At 48.8% G+C, this 16,150-nt stretch overlaps 1 pseudogene; it reads left to right on the top strand.

Moving 5' to 3' along the window:
* The first annotated feature begins 238 nt into the window (after nt 1-238).
* On the top strand, nt 239-4,328 carry LOC114108460 (olfactory receptor 1E2-like; annotated as a pseudogene).
* Nucleotides 4,329-16,150: the final 11,822 nt, after the last annotated feature.

Here is a 16,150-nt window from a genome sequence, read left to right as displayed (position 1 = left end):
AAATGTTTACAAAAGAATGGAATATTATACCATGTTAAAAAGAAGTGAAGCAAATATCATGTCTTTTTTAAAAAGATTATAATTATACACATTGTGGTATAAGATGGTAATTATTGCAAAGAGTGAAATAAAGATTTTTGATAGACCCCTAACAGGTTATATATCATAGAAATATGTGATTTTATTTGAGTTTCTAAAGGACTGTATTATTGTCTCTTTAAGAGACTGGAGACAGAGCATGATAGGAAGGAACCAAACTCTTATCTCAGAGTTTCTCCTCCTAGACCTGCCCATCCAGCCAGAACACCAAAACCTGTTCTATGCCTTGTTCCTGGCCATGTATCTTACCTCTGTCTTAGGGAAGGTCCTCCCCATCATCCTCATTCACCTGGACTCCCATCTGCACACGCCTATGTATTTGTTTCTCAGCAACTTGTCCTTTTCTGACCTCTGTTTTTCCTCTGTGACCATTCCTAAACTGTTGCAGAACGTGCAGATTCAAATTCCCTCCAACCCCTATGCAGGCTGCCTGACTCAAATGTACTTCCTCCTGTTTTTTGGAGACCTGGAGAGCTTCTTCCTTGTGGCCATGACCTATGACTACTATGTGGCCACCTGCTTCCCGCTGCACTACACCACCATCATGAGCCCCAAGCTCTGGCTCTGTCTCTCCCTGGTGGTGCTATCCTGGGTGCTGACCATGCTCCATGCCCTGTTGCACACTCTGCTTATGGCAAGACTAGTTTTTTTTGTTTGTTTGTTTTGTTTTTTGTGATGCTGGGAATTGAGCCCAGGGCCTTGTGCATGTGCAGCAATCACTGTACCAACTGAGCTATAACTCCACCTAAGACCGTCTTTTTTGTGTGGATGACGTGATCCCCCACTTTTTCTGTGACTTGTCTGCTGTGCTGAAGCTGGCCTGCTCTAACTCTCATGTCAAGGAGCTAGTGATATTTATCATGGGAGGATCATTGTTTTCTTCCCATTCTTACTCATCATTATATCTTATGCATGAATTTTCTCCTCCATCCTCAAGGTCCCTTCTTCTCGTGGTATTCACAAGGCCTTCTCCACGTGTGGCTCCCACATTTCCGTGGTGTCACTGTTCTTTGGGACAATTATTGGCCTCTATTTATGTCCATCAGCTAATAATTCTACTGTGAAAGAACCCATCATGGCTCTGATGTACACGGTGGTGACTCCCATGCTGAACCCCTTCATCTACAGCCTAAGGAACAGAGACATGAAGGGAGCCCTAGGAAGAGTTGTTTGTAAGAAGAAAAATCTCTCTGTGTTTTATGGAAACACTTGTGATTTTCATATCATTTTTTTTCCAGTGAATGTATGGATATTAATATTGGAATATTATTCCAGATTTTTCCCCTCACCTTGGGAACCTTTGTTGACGTAGCACACTACACAGTGGTTCAATATGTAAAGGAGAGGAAGCTTAGCTGAGCAGTTCATCTAGGGAAGGGGGTCTTGGTGATCTGATTTTGCCTTTCTTTGTCTTTCCCAAGTGATCCTGGGAAAGCCAGGTGTAAGAGTTACTGTTTGATGTGATGTCCATGCCTGGCATCCTTAAGTTATCCCAGGATCTTATCATTTTATCTAGAACTCTGCTTTGTCTCTGGTGTCATTTTTAAATAGTACTCTATAATCTTAGGTTAATACTAAATAAGATACAAAAATATCAACCTTGTGGGTGAGAGCCCCTCGCCCTCCAGTGCTCCCCCAATGTCTCTTACATATGCTCTCCTGCAGACATTTTCACATCATTTTATCTTGAAGCCTTCTTCCCTCCCTCTCCTGGATTTATTTTCATATTTAACATTTTCTGACTTGACCTAAACATAAATGGATCTTTCTTTTTTAAAAATGGATATTTTATTTTTGCTACAATATTTCATTTTGTACATATCCTGGTGATTACCTAAAATGAAACTTTATTATTATTTTTCCCCCAGTAAGAGGAAGAGTAACTAGAGGTTAGTTAAAATTTTTAGTTTGTAAGAACACCTCTCTTCTATTTGGTATTTTGGATTTTGACAATGTATTTTCTGTTTTTTTTTTTTCCTACTCTCATGACAATTCAATGGGAATAGAAAAAATAGCATTGTTGTTTTGCAGGCTTAAATTGAAGCTCAACATTTTCTCATATCACAAAGAGGGCCAGTTTGAACCTGTATAAAATCACAGACCATCTGATTCTACAGTTTCTTCTCATTCTTCTCCCACTTCTGAAAGAGAAAGAGTTATCCATTTTTAATTTCCTTCCTTCCTCCTTCCCTCCCTCCTTCCCCTTTTTTTTGGTACTGGAGTGCTTTACCACTGAGCTATATCCCTAGTCCTCTGTATTTTTAATTTTAATAGGGTCTCTCTAGGTTGCTGAGGCTAGCCTCAAATTTGCTATCCTCCTGTCTCAGTCTCCCAAGTTATTGTACCACCAACAATGCAGTTATTTTTCTTAAACTCTTGGCAGCACTATGGAATGGTCCTTGATCTGTTTGTTTCCTTCACGCTCAGCAGTACTCAGTCTCTTCTGGGTCATGAGGGTGAGGGCCCCTTGCTCAACCGTGTTCAGTTTCCTCTTGATTCTAGGGTGAGCTCCCCTCACCTAACAGTGCTCACTCTCCTCTGTGTCCTCTCAGTGAGCACCCCTCACCCACCATTGCTCAGGATTCTCTGAGTTCTAGATTCTATCGTTTTACCAGAGTAGAAACCCACTGGGATCTGTGGATAAGGAGCAATTCCTACCTTGACAGGATATAGTGAAATATGGCAAAGGACCATTTCTCACCATCATGGAGAACTTCCTGAGACCAGTGAGAAACCACCACTGTCCCTCCATCACTGTGGTACCCGAGATATAGCCCTGAAGGATATTCTCTAAAAGAATCTGTGTTGTGTGAATCCTGAGTGTGAGCTCCCCTTGCCCACCAGCACGCAGTCTCCTCAGCAGCCTGAGTGTGAGTACCCTCCTGCTCAGTGATGAGTCTCCTCTGTGAGAGCCCCTCGCCCCCCAGTGCTCAATTTCTTTTGGTTCCTGTGGGTGAGCGCTCTTTGCCCACCAGTGCTAAAGCACCTCTGTGTCCAGGGGCCTCACCCCAGTGTGTCTTCATTGCAGTTGGTTCTTTGTTGCCTACTAGTGAGTACCACCCTCTCTCTAGTGTTACTTCTTTATGAGAATATGGTGGGTGTTTTTCCTTTTGATCTTTGTTGTTGAGTGAATATTTTCTTTCTTGCCTGTCCCTCGAAGAGTTTGTTGTGTGTTTTGTTTTGGGCTCTTGAGATGCTGGGAGTTTGAATTTCTTGGCTGCCTCTCGTGTGGTGCAGGAGTACTTTCAACTCACGGTGGTCCTTCATCACCCCAGCTTGTGATGATTCCTGGAGACATCTGGCTGTCCTGGTTGGGTTGTTCTGTCCTCTTACTTAGTAGATAGATCTGTGGCTGCTGACAGGCATTCTGCAGGGTGCCTTTCTGCACTGTGCCAGAGATGGCTGTCCTGAGGTTCAGAGCCCTGAGGCAGAGATTTCCTGTACCTACCCCTGAGCCTCCTTGTGCACAGGCTGCCTCCTTCTCAGGGTCCTCCCTGGGAAAGGTTGGGAGCAGGGATCTGCCCTCCTCCTAGGCTCTCTTTTTGTCCCTTCTGGGCTCTTATTCACTGATGACAGCCACAGTCAGCTTCATGGTCCACCTTCTCAGTCACCTAGACTCTTTCCCAGGTTGGTCAGCTCTTCCCTAGAGGAAGTGTTGGAGATTGAGAGTGGGTTCTTCTTCCCTGTCTAGTCCAGATTTTTGGGGGACATACTCACCGTGTTCTGCTCTGTACCCAGTGGGAGGAGCAGCACTGAGGGGAGGAAAAAGAGCTCCAGACACAGTGGATCTACACGTCTGCGTCTCCCAGCTTCGTTCCTGTAGATGGCACTGCTTCTATGGGACAGGTGGAGGCAGATCAGCATCTTCCTTTGATTTGGCCAAATTGTGATTGAATTCATTTTTTTTTCTTTTTATATTGTCTTTTCTTATTTCTGATGTTGGTGAGTGCCCCTATCCAGTCAGCAGGGACTCTAGATTGTTGGGCCCTGGGAATAAAAAAAATGTCATCCCCTATGCTTGCTCCCCTGCTGAAACTCCCAAGGGTTCCCAGCCTACTGACCCTGGGCCCCTCACTGAGATGCTGTCCATGTCCCCTGCACAGTTAGAAGCTATGACCAGCCTGGGCATGTGGTATCCCAGCTTCCAGTGTCTCTTCAGTCCCCTCTTGGACTCCCCACCTTTCTTCCCTTTTCCCCCTGTACCAGGCCCCTTCGGCAAGTCCTCCTAAGGGCATGGAGCCCCCCACCTTCCTAGACCACCCTCAAGCAGCTCCTGGGCTTCAGGGCAGGTCACTGGGGCATAGTCAGGGCTGGAGTGAGAGTCTAGAGAGGAGGGCCTCCGAACCCCACCCTGGAGGCCCACCCTATGGTTAATATCCCCCTTCCTAGTTTTGCATTCTAGGAGGCAGCAGCTGGAGTCCAGCTCACTGGAGAAATGTGAAGGACATGGGGCAAATCCCTTCAATGGAAAGCCCCTGGCATCTGGGTCAACAGAAGGAAAGGTGAGGGGTGGAGGGAGTCCACAGCTTGAGGGCATGGGGAAACTGAGTTATGTGGTGTGGCTGCTGTCCTGTGGATACCCAGGTGTAGCCTGAGCAGCAGATGGGCAACAGAAGGGCTAGGCCCTGATCCCTCAGTGTATCACTAGATGCAGCTGGGGCAGGAAGGGCTCAGGAGGGCTCAGGAGGGCCCAGGAGGGTGAGCCCCAGGAGAGTGCAAGCCCCTCCTCCAGGTCCCAAGGCTTCCACGGCCACCCCACACGACACAGGAAACATGATCAGCAGCTGCAGGATACAAGGACACATGTGCACAGAATTTCCATATACTTGCTGAATAATGAACCACAAAAGAGCCTTAATAACGTCCAAAGTATGGTGTGGATGGGCAGTGTGTGTGTGATGTGTGCATGTCGTGTGTGTGCTGTGTTTGTGTGTGGATAGTTGGATGCTGTGCATGTTGTGTGTTGTTTGTACAGCACAGTTTGGACAGAATGGTGTGTTTCTTGGCATTTGAGTTGTCATACTGTGTGCTGAGTGGGTGTATGTGACTATGTGTGTTGGGTTGTGTGATGTGCAAGGAGGTGTGTGGGCATCTGGTATGTGTGTGTGTAGTTTTGTCTGTCAATTCTAGTGTGATTGTTCCTTTGCAGAGCCAGACCCTCAGGGTCAAGATGCCACCTGCCTTGTGTTGGTGAGTGGCAGTTATGTTAATGACAATGATCCCTTTGTCCACAGAACAGTCTGTGGCAGACAAGGAACTCCTGAGATTGATATATAAGGCAAGGCCCAAGTGTTCATCATAGAATTCCAGTGTCAAGATGGCAGTTGGCTGATGGGCCTGGTGCCTAGCAGGATCAGGGTTTCCAGTGGCCTGATGGAGGCCTTCACCAATTTCCTCTGGGTTCTTGTCTCCAAATATGCTACAAGCCCAATAAGCCAGTAGGAAGTTTTGGAAAGCAAGTTGGTAACTGGACCAGCACACAACCAAGCCTCAAGCTCAAATTCCTTGGGCTCAATAATGCAGATGAAGCAATCGAAGAAACTCTGTTCACTTGTCCACTTCTAGAAATTGCCAAGCACTTGAAAGGGGAAGAGGAGGTGTTTACCCAGTAAGGCAGGATGAGCCCATGAAATGTGCATTGCAATGTGAAGTGGAAATTCTGTTTCAGACCAAGGGAGGAAATACTTCTGTGATGAGGAGTGAAGGCGAAGGAGCCACTGCACCAGGCTCTATGAATGTTTTGACCTGGTGACCACACTCAATGGAAGACTTGTGCACACTGCAGGGTGAGCTCCTAAGTCTCTTCTGGAGTGATCTCCTGGCAGATTCTGGGAGTCTCCTGAGTTTCTAGAGGACAGTCAGGGATGGGGTAATTTTAGTCTTTGGCAGGGAATGCGGCTGCAGAATGTGCCCCTGACTAGGGCTGAGACGATGGGTCCAGTCCATGGATGAAAGGGACAGATTGATGGGGACCTTAACTAGAAAAAAAGGATCTGACACACATGGTTTGAGGAATGACACAGACCTGAAAAGTGCATCTTTCTGCCCCTGCAGGGAAGAATAGGTTGTAGGGAAAGGTAAATTAAAAAATTGCCATCCTCCAGATGCAAAGGCAGTGTTGGCTCTTTGGAAAATCCAGACTACAGATGTCCCCTGCCATCTGCGACAATGGCCTTGCTCAGCCCTGCCGAGTGGAAAGAAGGCGAAGGCCTCGTCCAGCCCTGGTCAGAGGTGGAGTGGAGGCATCTGCTAAGCACCTTCCAGGTCAGCTTCAGCAGCGGAGTGTGTAAGTCCTCCATCTCCCTGCTCACAGACCGCAGAGATGCCCGCCTGGCGCTGGGGCTGAGGTCTCCTGTGCGTCTCCATGCAGGCCACCACTTCCTCCTGCTCTCACCTTCTCCACCTTCCCCAAGGTTTCCAGTGACGTGTGCTGTTTTGTAACACAATAAAGAAAGAATTTATTTGCAGATAGAATGTTTTCCCAAAGACCCTGAGTGTGAGTTAGCAGCCAGGTTCACCTGGTCACGGTTGTGATGCCTCATTGACCCCACAGCTGGGGCCTCCAGGAGCCTGCCCCTGATCTCAGACGGTCTCCCAGGAAGAACTGCAGGATCCACCCTTTTGACAGGGGAGGATGAGGCAGACGAGATCCGGGATCCCTTAGCTCTACCATTGGAGGAAGGGACTGGGTTTTGGGACCACACTTAGGTGCATGTACCCCAAGGATAAATGAGGAGATAGCAAAGTTCTCCATGCATGCAGCATTGGGAGGATGGGCAATAAGGTAGATCTGAGCACCTGTTTTGAGCCCCACATCCTCCCAGATGTCCCCAATGACTTTCATGGTGGACAGCCCCAGAGGCCTGGAGAAAAGTGGAGGCCCATAAGGTGAAAGGGGGTCCTGGTAACTTGGACAGGACAGTGACGGCAGCCAGGTAACCTGGAATCTGGGGCTGGGCAGGGGGGCAGATGCTGACCAGGGCCCCTTCTCCACTGCAAGCCCTCCTGGTGCTGCTCCTGATGGACCCCAGGCAAGTGCTTCAGGACTCCAGGTAAAAGCTTAGCCCGGGAACCACTCTTTCTAAGCCTGCTTTATTGCTCAAATTTGGCTCAGAAAGGGTCTTTTGACACTGACTCTTAACAGTCTGTAACTTCTGGTCAAGGAGGGACTGGGACCTGTCCCTGATGAGGGGCTAGATCAGACCAAGACAAGTCCATTCTAGCGACTTAGGCCCAGACCACTTGATGGACAATCAGTAATGTCTTCAGAAAAGATTATTCGGAGACAGGGGAATTGTCAGAATGAAGATGGGTGGGTGCCAACCCTACCTAAAGCAGGCATTGCCAAGGCTTCAGAGCAGGTGTCCCAAGTTTTCCACTAGGTGGAAGCAGTGGGCATCTTTGCAGGTTGGCTCTTTTCACTCACAAGCTCAGGGTTCCCTTAAAGTGATCTCAATAAAGGGCCAGAAGACAGGGAGCCCCAGATCCCTCAAGACTGCAGGATGGACAAGACGGAGAGACTGAGACAAGGCCCAATAAAAATCAGAAAATTTCAAAGAAATTCCATATTGCCCTTTTCTCAATCCCTGCCATTTCCTACCAACATCCCAGCTCCCTGCAGTCAACCGTCCCATGGCCAGGATGGAAGCTTTGGCCAGGCCAAAGCCCTAACCCAGGAAGGAATATAGGGCTAGAGGGAACTGATCAGTTCCCCAGCAGGGTCCCCTGAGCCTACACAACTGCATATCCCAGCTTTGTTCTTGTGGATGGCAGTGCTTCTGTAGGACAGAAGAGGAAGATCAGATTCTCCCTCTGTCTCCTGGCTTCCTTCCTGCAGATGGAAGGACAGGCAGAGGCAGATCAGCTTCATGCTCGGTTTTGGCCAAATTGTGATTCAATTCATTTTTCTGATTTATATTGTCTTCTCTGACACTGGTGAATGGCCCAGTCAGTCAGCAGGGACTCCAGATTCTTGGGTCCAGAAGTCCAAAAGTTCCTCCCCAGTGCCTGCTCCCCTTCTAGGGCTCCCAAGGGTCCCCAGTCTACAGACCCTGGGCCCCTCACTGAAGTGCTGTCTATGTCCCCTGCACAGCAGGTGTGGCTATGTGCACCCTGGGCCTGTGGTTTCCCAGCTTCCAGGGTCTTCTTAGTCCCCTCCTGAACTCCCTACCTTTCATCCTTTCTCCCCCTATAATAGGCCCCCAAATCATGTCCCCCTAAGGACATGGATCCCCCACTTGCACAGACCACCCCAAGCAGCTTCTGGGCTTTGGGGCAGGTCGCTGAGGCACAGTTAGAGTTGGAGACAGAGTCCAGAGAGGAGGGCCTCTGAGCCCACCCTGGAGGCCCACCCCATGGTTAATATTCCCCTCTCCAGTTCTGCATTCCAGGGGGAGGCATGAGCATTGGAGAAATGTGAAGGACATTAGGAAAAGTCCTTGGGTGGGAAGTCCCTGGCATCTGGACCAGCAGAAGGAAAGGCCACTTGAGTGATGGGTGGAGGGAGCCCACAGCTCTAGAGCATGGGGATACTGAGTTGTGTGGTGTGGCTTCTGTCCTGTGGGTGCCCAGGGGTGTCCTTGGATGATAGGTAGCATAAGAGCTCGGCCCTGATCCCTCAGTGTATCACCAGAGGTAGCTGGGATGGGAGGGGCTCAGCAGGGCCCAGGAGGGTGAGCCCCAGGGGCACATGAGCCCCTCCTCTAGGACCCAAGGCCCCCCATGGCCACACCACATGGCCCTGGAACCTGAGGTGCAGCTGCAGGACACAGAGACACACGTGCACAGACTTTTCCAAACACTGATCATATAGTGAGCCACAAAAAAGCTTTAATAATGTTCAAAGAATGGTGTAGGTGTGTAGTATAATGTTTATGTATGTGGTGTGTATGCAGTGTATGTGTGTGGTGTGCATGACGTGTGTGTGCTGTGTTTGTGTGTGGATAGTTGGGTGCTGTGCATGTCGCGTGTTGTTTGTGTAGCACAGTTTGGACAGGATGATGTGTTTTGTGGCATGTGAGTTATAGTACTGTGTGTTGAGTGGGTGTGTGTGACATGTGTATTGGGTTGTGTGATGTGTAAGGAGGTGTGTGTTTGCCTGATGTGTGCCTCTGTGTTTTGTCCATCAATTCCAGGGAGACTATGCCTTTGCAGAGTCAGACCCTCAGGATCAAGGTGGGCAGAGCTGGTGCCACCCATCCTGCTGGCAAATGGAAGTTATGGTGATGGCAATGATCCTGTGTCCACAGGACATCACGTGGCAGACAAGAAATGCCCCTGAAACTGACATACAAGGCAAAGCCCAAGTGTCCATCACAGAATTCCATGGCAGTCGGTTGGTGGGGCCAGTGCCCAGCAAGAGTATGGCTTCCAGTGGCCTCATGGAGGAATTTACCAATTTCCTCTTGGTTCTTGTCTCCTGAATTTTGAAGAATAAGATCCACAGACAATGATAAAAGGGAAGAGTAAAAGGATCAGGATTTACTTAAGGGAGAAGGGACAGATTCACGATGTGGGAGGAGGCCTGATAGCAGAAAAACCCATTTTGGTGTGCCAACTTAGGAGTTTATACATGGTTCTGGGTAGAGCATGGAGCAAAAGCTATGTTAAACACTCAGAATCAAAGCCACTGTCTTCCTTTCCATCCAGGTTCACCCCCACATGTCCTCCTATAACTTCCATCTGGGTTCACCCCACCTTCTGGTTTTCCACCTCTGGGATAAAGGAGTTGGCTGGACTGTTCCATAGGACAGTCCAGCCCACAGAGGAGCCTCAAGGTCTTTTACATTTGAATTAGGCCTTGATGGTGATCATTAATGCCTACCCTTAGCCTCCAGGTGTGCTTCTTGTAACTGAAAAAGACTAACTACTATATTCTTACACCGTGTTGCCACTGTTCATTTGCTTGCTTAGAACTCTTTAAAGGAAAAGAAGATTTATCCACATGGGTTCTTCCCATTGTTCTTACCTGTACCCTCCCTTCACATCCTTCAGAGGAGTCCGGGATGTAATCTACATGATTGGCTAATTTTAGAATTAGGGTGGGCAAAAGGAAAGGGCTGCGATTGGATCCAATAAAGGCTGAATACCAGACTGTGAAAAAGAGCCACTAGACTTTCTATTTCTCACACTCAGGGCATCTTCCTGTGGATCACCCTGCCTCATCCTCCTGGGGCTGGGGCCAGAGGCTGCCCAGACCCCTGTTACAGAAGGTTTAAAGCGTCTTTCAATGTGGACTCCCACAGTGACCCTGGGGAGATGGAAGGCAGAGCTCTAACCAAGAGGAAGCTGCCAGGTAGGGCCACAGGGGGTGTCCCTGGGGCTGGGTGATGGCCCTCTGGAGCTATGGGGGTTGACAATGGCTCACAGGTAGGGGTAGCTAGGTTTTTCCTGCTCTCTGTTGATTGGTTAATTTGAACAATTTGGGTGGACAAAGAAGCATAGTTGTCCAGCCCCTAGTTGTCCTACACTGGGCCCTGGGGCTATTAGGGCAGAGCTTCCTGTTAGCAGGAGGAGGGAAGTGGTTGGGGACTGGACTTAACTGCTGCTCAAGGACCACACTGGCCAGCTCCAGCTGGAGTCTCAAGATTAGATGGAGACAACGCATAAAAATAATAAAAAACCAGCTCTGTCTCCCTACTCAGGCCAGCGTGCTGAGTGCATGGTGAGGGTCGGGCAGCTGACATTCAGATGCACCTGCAGCCAGTGGGGCAAGAGTCTGAGCTGGAAAGGCTCCAGGTTCCGTCAGTCACAGTGTCTCCACCCCATGTTCCAGTCTCCCTGCAGTGCCTGCCTTGCAGCTGCATTGGGCCTTCAGGTTGGTGAGCCCCTTGCTGGAAATACCCTGTGCTGCAAGAAATCAGGCACTGCTCAAGTTACTCAGCAAGGCAAACATTACTTCTGCAGAAGGATGTGCTCTGGAACAGTTCAGTGAGAAAGCACCCTGGGTGAGTAGGCTGCTTCTTTTTATCCCTAAGGCAGCACTGCCCCTTGCTCTGATAAGAAGTACTCAGGGCCTACCATCTATGTGATTGGCTCACTTTAAAACTGTGGGAAAAGGGAAGGGCTGTAGTTAAAATGGCTGCAACTGGCTCTTACACCAGGCTAGCTAAACACTCAATTCTGAAAATGGACCACAGGACTTTGTGGTTCTCACACCTTCACACCCATCCTCCCTGCCTGTCAGCCCCTGCACAGTCTCACTGTGCCTTTGAAGGGTAGTGCGACTTAGCGAGCACTGGCCACTGGCTGAGTGACTGTCCTCGCAGGCATTACCCCCCACTTTCCAAGTTTTTGAACTTCTGCTTGAGCAAAGGTGATCCCCTTTGGGACACTTGCTGGGGTCACTGCCAATGTTACCATAGCAACCACCAGCGCCTCCTGGCGGGACAGTCCCTATTCCTGTAGCTGATGCAGTCTCCCTGGCCAGGCATGGGGGCTGGCAAACTCAAACCCCATTTACCACCCACAGTTGGCCCTGGATGAGGCCGGTTCCTGGATGGAAATGGGCTGGCTGGGTGTGCCACAGACTTGGAGAGCGTCCGCCTTACAGGGGTGTCCAACCATTGAGTCGCATCCCCAGCCTTTTTTATTTTGAGAGAGGGTCTCGATTGGTTGCACAGGCTGGCCAGAACTTGAGATCTTCCTACCTTGGCCTCCCTGGTGGCTGGGATCAGAAGCATGGCCAGAAGGAAGAGGCTCAAGAGCAGAGGCATTCCCTCAAGCTAGCTCCCTGCTGGTCAGGGTCCGAAGCCTGGGGGAGGGAGCTGCAAGCCGCCCTGTCTTCATCCCTTGTGGGTGACGCCGGGGCCGGACCTTTTGCACCCCAGTCTCATTGCGAAGCCTGAGCGGGCGCCGTAGTAGACAGCAGCCCTCCGCGGCGTCCAGAGGGGAGCAGGGAGGTGGGTCGCCGCGTGCCCGTTGCCTAGCGCCCCCTAAAGGTTTCGAAGGAAACCTCGCGCGCGCCCCCAACCGTCGAGAAGGAAACCTCGCAGGCCAGAGGACAGACGGTTCAGGAAGGGCCAGGTGGGCGACGCCAAGGCAAGTTGTGGGTTTATCTTTACTACTATTTATTTATTTATTATTAAGTTGAAATGGAAAATAAGAGAATTTTAAGAGAACTCATGTTTTTTTTATTTTAAAAATATAATTTTTATTTTTTTCTGATTAGTTATGCATGACAGTAGAATGTACTTTGATATATCATACATAAATGGAGTCTGATTTCACATTCTTCTGTTTGCACATGATGTAGAATCCCACAGGTATTATAGTCATATGTGTACATAGGGTAATAATGTTGATTCATTCTATTGTCCTTCCTACCCCCAGACCCCTGCCCTTCTGTCATTTTTGACAAACCCTTACACTACTGGTCAGGACAAGATGCTGAGGATTCTTTAAAAAGCCATCAGTTGTTGAGTGGCACTGGCCTGTATCCCGGTGCCTTGGATGGCTGAGGAGGAGGATCACAAGTTTTAGAGTAGCCTGGGCAACTTCAAGACCCTGTCTCAAAATAAAATAAAAATAGGTCTGTAACCCAGCAGTCAGTGCCCCTGGGTTCAATCCTCAGTACTACTAAATGAATTGATTACACAAATTAAATAAAAATAAATAAAGGGGAAAATCTTTGGAGCTGAGTTGGTGGCAGTGCTGCCAGAACAAAGAGAATGTTGAGCCCCACAAGTGGCTGCAGGACCCCTGTGGGCCCAGGACACTTGAGATAGGAAGCCCAGGCCTCTGGGCAGGCCCAGCTTCACCAGAACCTGGGGTTACCCTAGGCTGGAGGCCAGAGGCTGCCTGGACCTATGTTTTGGGGTTCTGGGCTGAAAGCAGCAGCCCCTGGGATGCACACTCGGGGGCTGTGTCCAGTCCCTGCCTGCTGGCAGAAGTGCCAGACCAGTTACACCAAAGTGTGGTCTTGTGCTAGGGATGCTTCTAGAGTGCCAGGAGGAAGAAGGTGAGAATGGGATTGGGGGTGAGGAATCCCTGGGGTGACAGGCTCTTTCATAGCTGCTTGACAGGAAGCAATCCCCAGGGAGCCAGATGTGACAGGCACAGAATAGCAGAGCTGGCCCACAGGACTAGAGTTAGAGCCCTGGAGAGGGATGACATGTGGACAGCCTTAGGAATCTGGAGACATAAAAGAATAAGTTGCTCTAAACAAGGTTCCCAGGTGTAACGATAGGGCAGTCCCTGGGTCCGTGGCCAGAGCCTGCCTGCCCCCCACTTGAAATGTGATGCTTGCTCCAACACACCCCTGCTGTTGAGGTCCCCATCGCCATTATCATGAGGCCTTCACAAGAACTGAGCTGAGGCAGTTGCCATGGTTTTCCACCTTCAAAACTGAGCTAATTGGCCTCTTCTTTTCATAAAGTTAGCTGCATTGGGCATTTTGTGCAATGATCCAAGTCTGACTAACACGCAGCCGACATTCTTGCTCAGTTCCGCAGGCTCATAGTCCAAGGTCATGGCACTGGAAGACTTGGTATCTGGAGAGGGCCACTTTCTGGTTGGCAGACATCACCTCTGGCTATGCTCTCACATGGCAGAAGCTTGGGCCTCTTTCAGGAGAGCATTAATGCCACCCATAGAGTCTCTGCCCCCCTGGCCGAATCCTCTCTCCAATGCTCCACAAATTTTAACATTAAATTGGGGGAGGGGGTCAGCAAGCATTAAGGCCATGCAGTTCCTCCCAAAGTACACATCCTTCTCGAACATGTAGAATACATTTGTTCTCTTCCAGTAGCCCCAAACACCAGTTGAGGATGAACAGGTTTTCAGGAAATGGCTGGGGACTGAGAAAGAAAAAAAATCTTTCTTAGAAATTTTCTAACTTTAAATGGGCACCATTACAGTCCACTCCCTCCCCATTCCCAACTGTTACTCAGTCTTGAGGGCTCTGGAGTGCCATCATCTGACAGGCCATTTTCTGCTGGACTGCAGTGGGAACCCTATCAAGGCACCTGGGGCAGAGCAGATGTTTCTTCCTGAACATAGAGCATTGTCACAAACTGCAGAGCAGGAGGCAAGAAGGAGCCCAGGCGCAGAGGTGCCCAGGAAGCCCAGTGACTGTGCCTGGTGCAGGATGCCTCAGTACTATGGGCTGACACCAGTGACTCCATTTTGACTCTGACAATTTCCTCCTCTTGAGTGGCTTTCTCTGAAGACTTTGCTGATCTTCCACCAGGTGGTTTGGTCCCTCAGTGCCGAGGTGGACTTGCTCCATCCTTGGTCTGATGTGGTCCCACATCAGAGGGGAAGTCAGTGTGGAAAGGCCCTTTGGGTCTAACTTGGGTGACAGAGAGAGTTAGAAGGAGTGGTTCTTAGGTTGAACCTACCTGGAACCCATCATCAAGTTACATTACAGGAGCTGTCCATGGTCCTGTAAGGCGATGCAGATGCTATTACTCAGAGTTTTGTCCCTGTGACAAAACACCAGAGAAATCGACTTAGAAGAGGAAGGGTTATTTTGGCTCATGGTTCCAGAATTTCAGACCATGGTCACTGGCTCTATTGACTCTGAGCTCCAGGTAGAGCATCATGATGGGAAGCTCCTGGCAGAGGAAAGCTGCTGGCTTCTTGGGGGCTGGGAAGGAGAGGGAGAGGGAGGGCCTGGGGATGAGATCACCCTTCCTCTCCCTACGCCCCTCGTCCTTCCTCCCCACCTTCCAGTATTCTCCTCCAAGATGACCCAGTAAAGGACTGATTTGTCATCGAGGTCAGAGTTGTCTTGATCCGATCACTTCCCCCAAGCCCCACTCTGAATACTGCTGCCCTGAAGACCAAGACTTCAACACAGGACTTTGAGGGAACAGTTCAGTTGCAAACCCTCTAATGCCTACCATGTGCACATTCCAGATGGACCAGTGCCATGTGCAGGTGCAAAATCTGGTCACTCACCAGCAACAGCAACAGCACACAACAGATTTGAATGTGAAAAGATCAAGATTTTTGTTTTTTCTTGGTCCTGGAGATTGAACCCAGGGTCACTGTAGCACTGAGCTGCATCCCCAACCCTTTTCATTTTTATTTTGAGACAGTGTCTCACTAAGTTGTCCTCAAATTCACAATCCTCCTGCCTCAGCCTCCGGAGTTGCTGGGATCACAGGCGTGTGCCACCTGGCCTAGCTTAAGATTTTTGTTTTTGAATCCTGCAAGACTTTCCTAAAACACCAAAGGGATTTTTAAAAATACATGTTAAAGAATCTAATGTAAGCAAGGGAGTGATAGAAATAGAGCAGCAGCTGACATTTTGCAGAGAAGTCCCTGCTGTCCCTGCCACGGCTGCTGGCATTGGGCCACATAGTAAAGGGATCTCAACAGGCAGAAAGGGCCAGAGCTGCTGCCTCTATCAGAATAGCCTTCGTTAGCCCACCTACCACAAAACAAAAGATGTTTGCCTTAAACTGACTGCTACCTAAAATAGAAGGTGGCTATTTTAAAGCTTCAGTATTGGGTGAGTGGCTATTTTAAAGCTTAACTATTGACTACCAGATATTTAAAATGGATGACAAAAATGATCATTAAATATCTTAAAACTTCATTGCTCAAAGTCCACTGAAGTATGTCTCCGTACGAGATTGCCTTCTAATTAAATTTTTTTTCTAGACACTTAATTGTTCCTCTAGAATAGTCATTCTCAAACTTATTAGAAGATCAGATAATCCTTGATGACGTCAGTGTTTTTCTATACCAGGAATCTGTGAACCACATGGAACAGACCCAAATGCAGTGCCTTTCAACAGACTTCAAGAAGCCAAGTACTTGATTCATACTTAGCAGAGGATGGCTTAGTATTTTAACTCACTTATAAATTATTTGGATGTTTTACTCCTATCACATATATTTATAAACACCCTATTTATCCTCACCAAATTTATTATTATTATTATTATTATTATTATTATTTGGTTGGGGATTGAACTCAGGGACACTCAACCACTGAGCCACGTCCCCAGCCCTATTTTGTATTTTATTTAGAGTCAGGGTCTCACTGTTCCTTATCACCTTGCTAAGTTTCTGAAGCTGACTTTGAACTCACAGTCCTCCC

Source organism: Marmota flaviventris, chromosome 17 (genome assembly GCF_047511675.1).
Source record: "Marmota flaviventris isolate mMarFla1 chromosome 17, mMarFla1.hap1, whole genome shotgun sequence".
NCBI classification, from domain to species: domain Eukaryota; kingdom Metazoa; phylum Chordata; class Mammalia; order Rodentia; family Sciuridae; genus Marmota; species Marmota flaviventris.
This window is presented reverse-complemented; position numbering and strand designations above follow the sequence as displayed.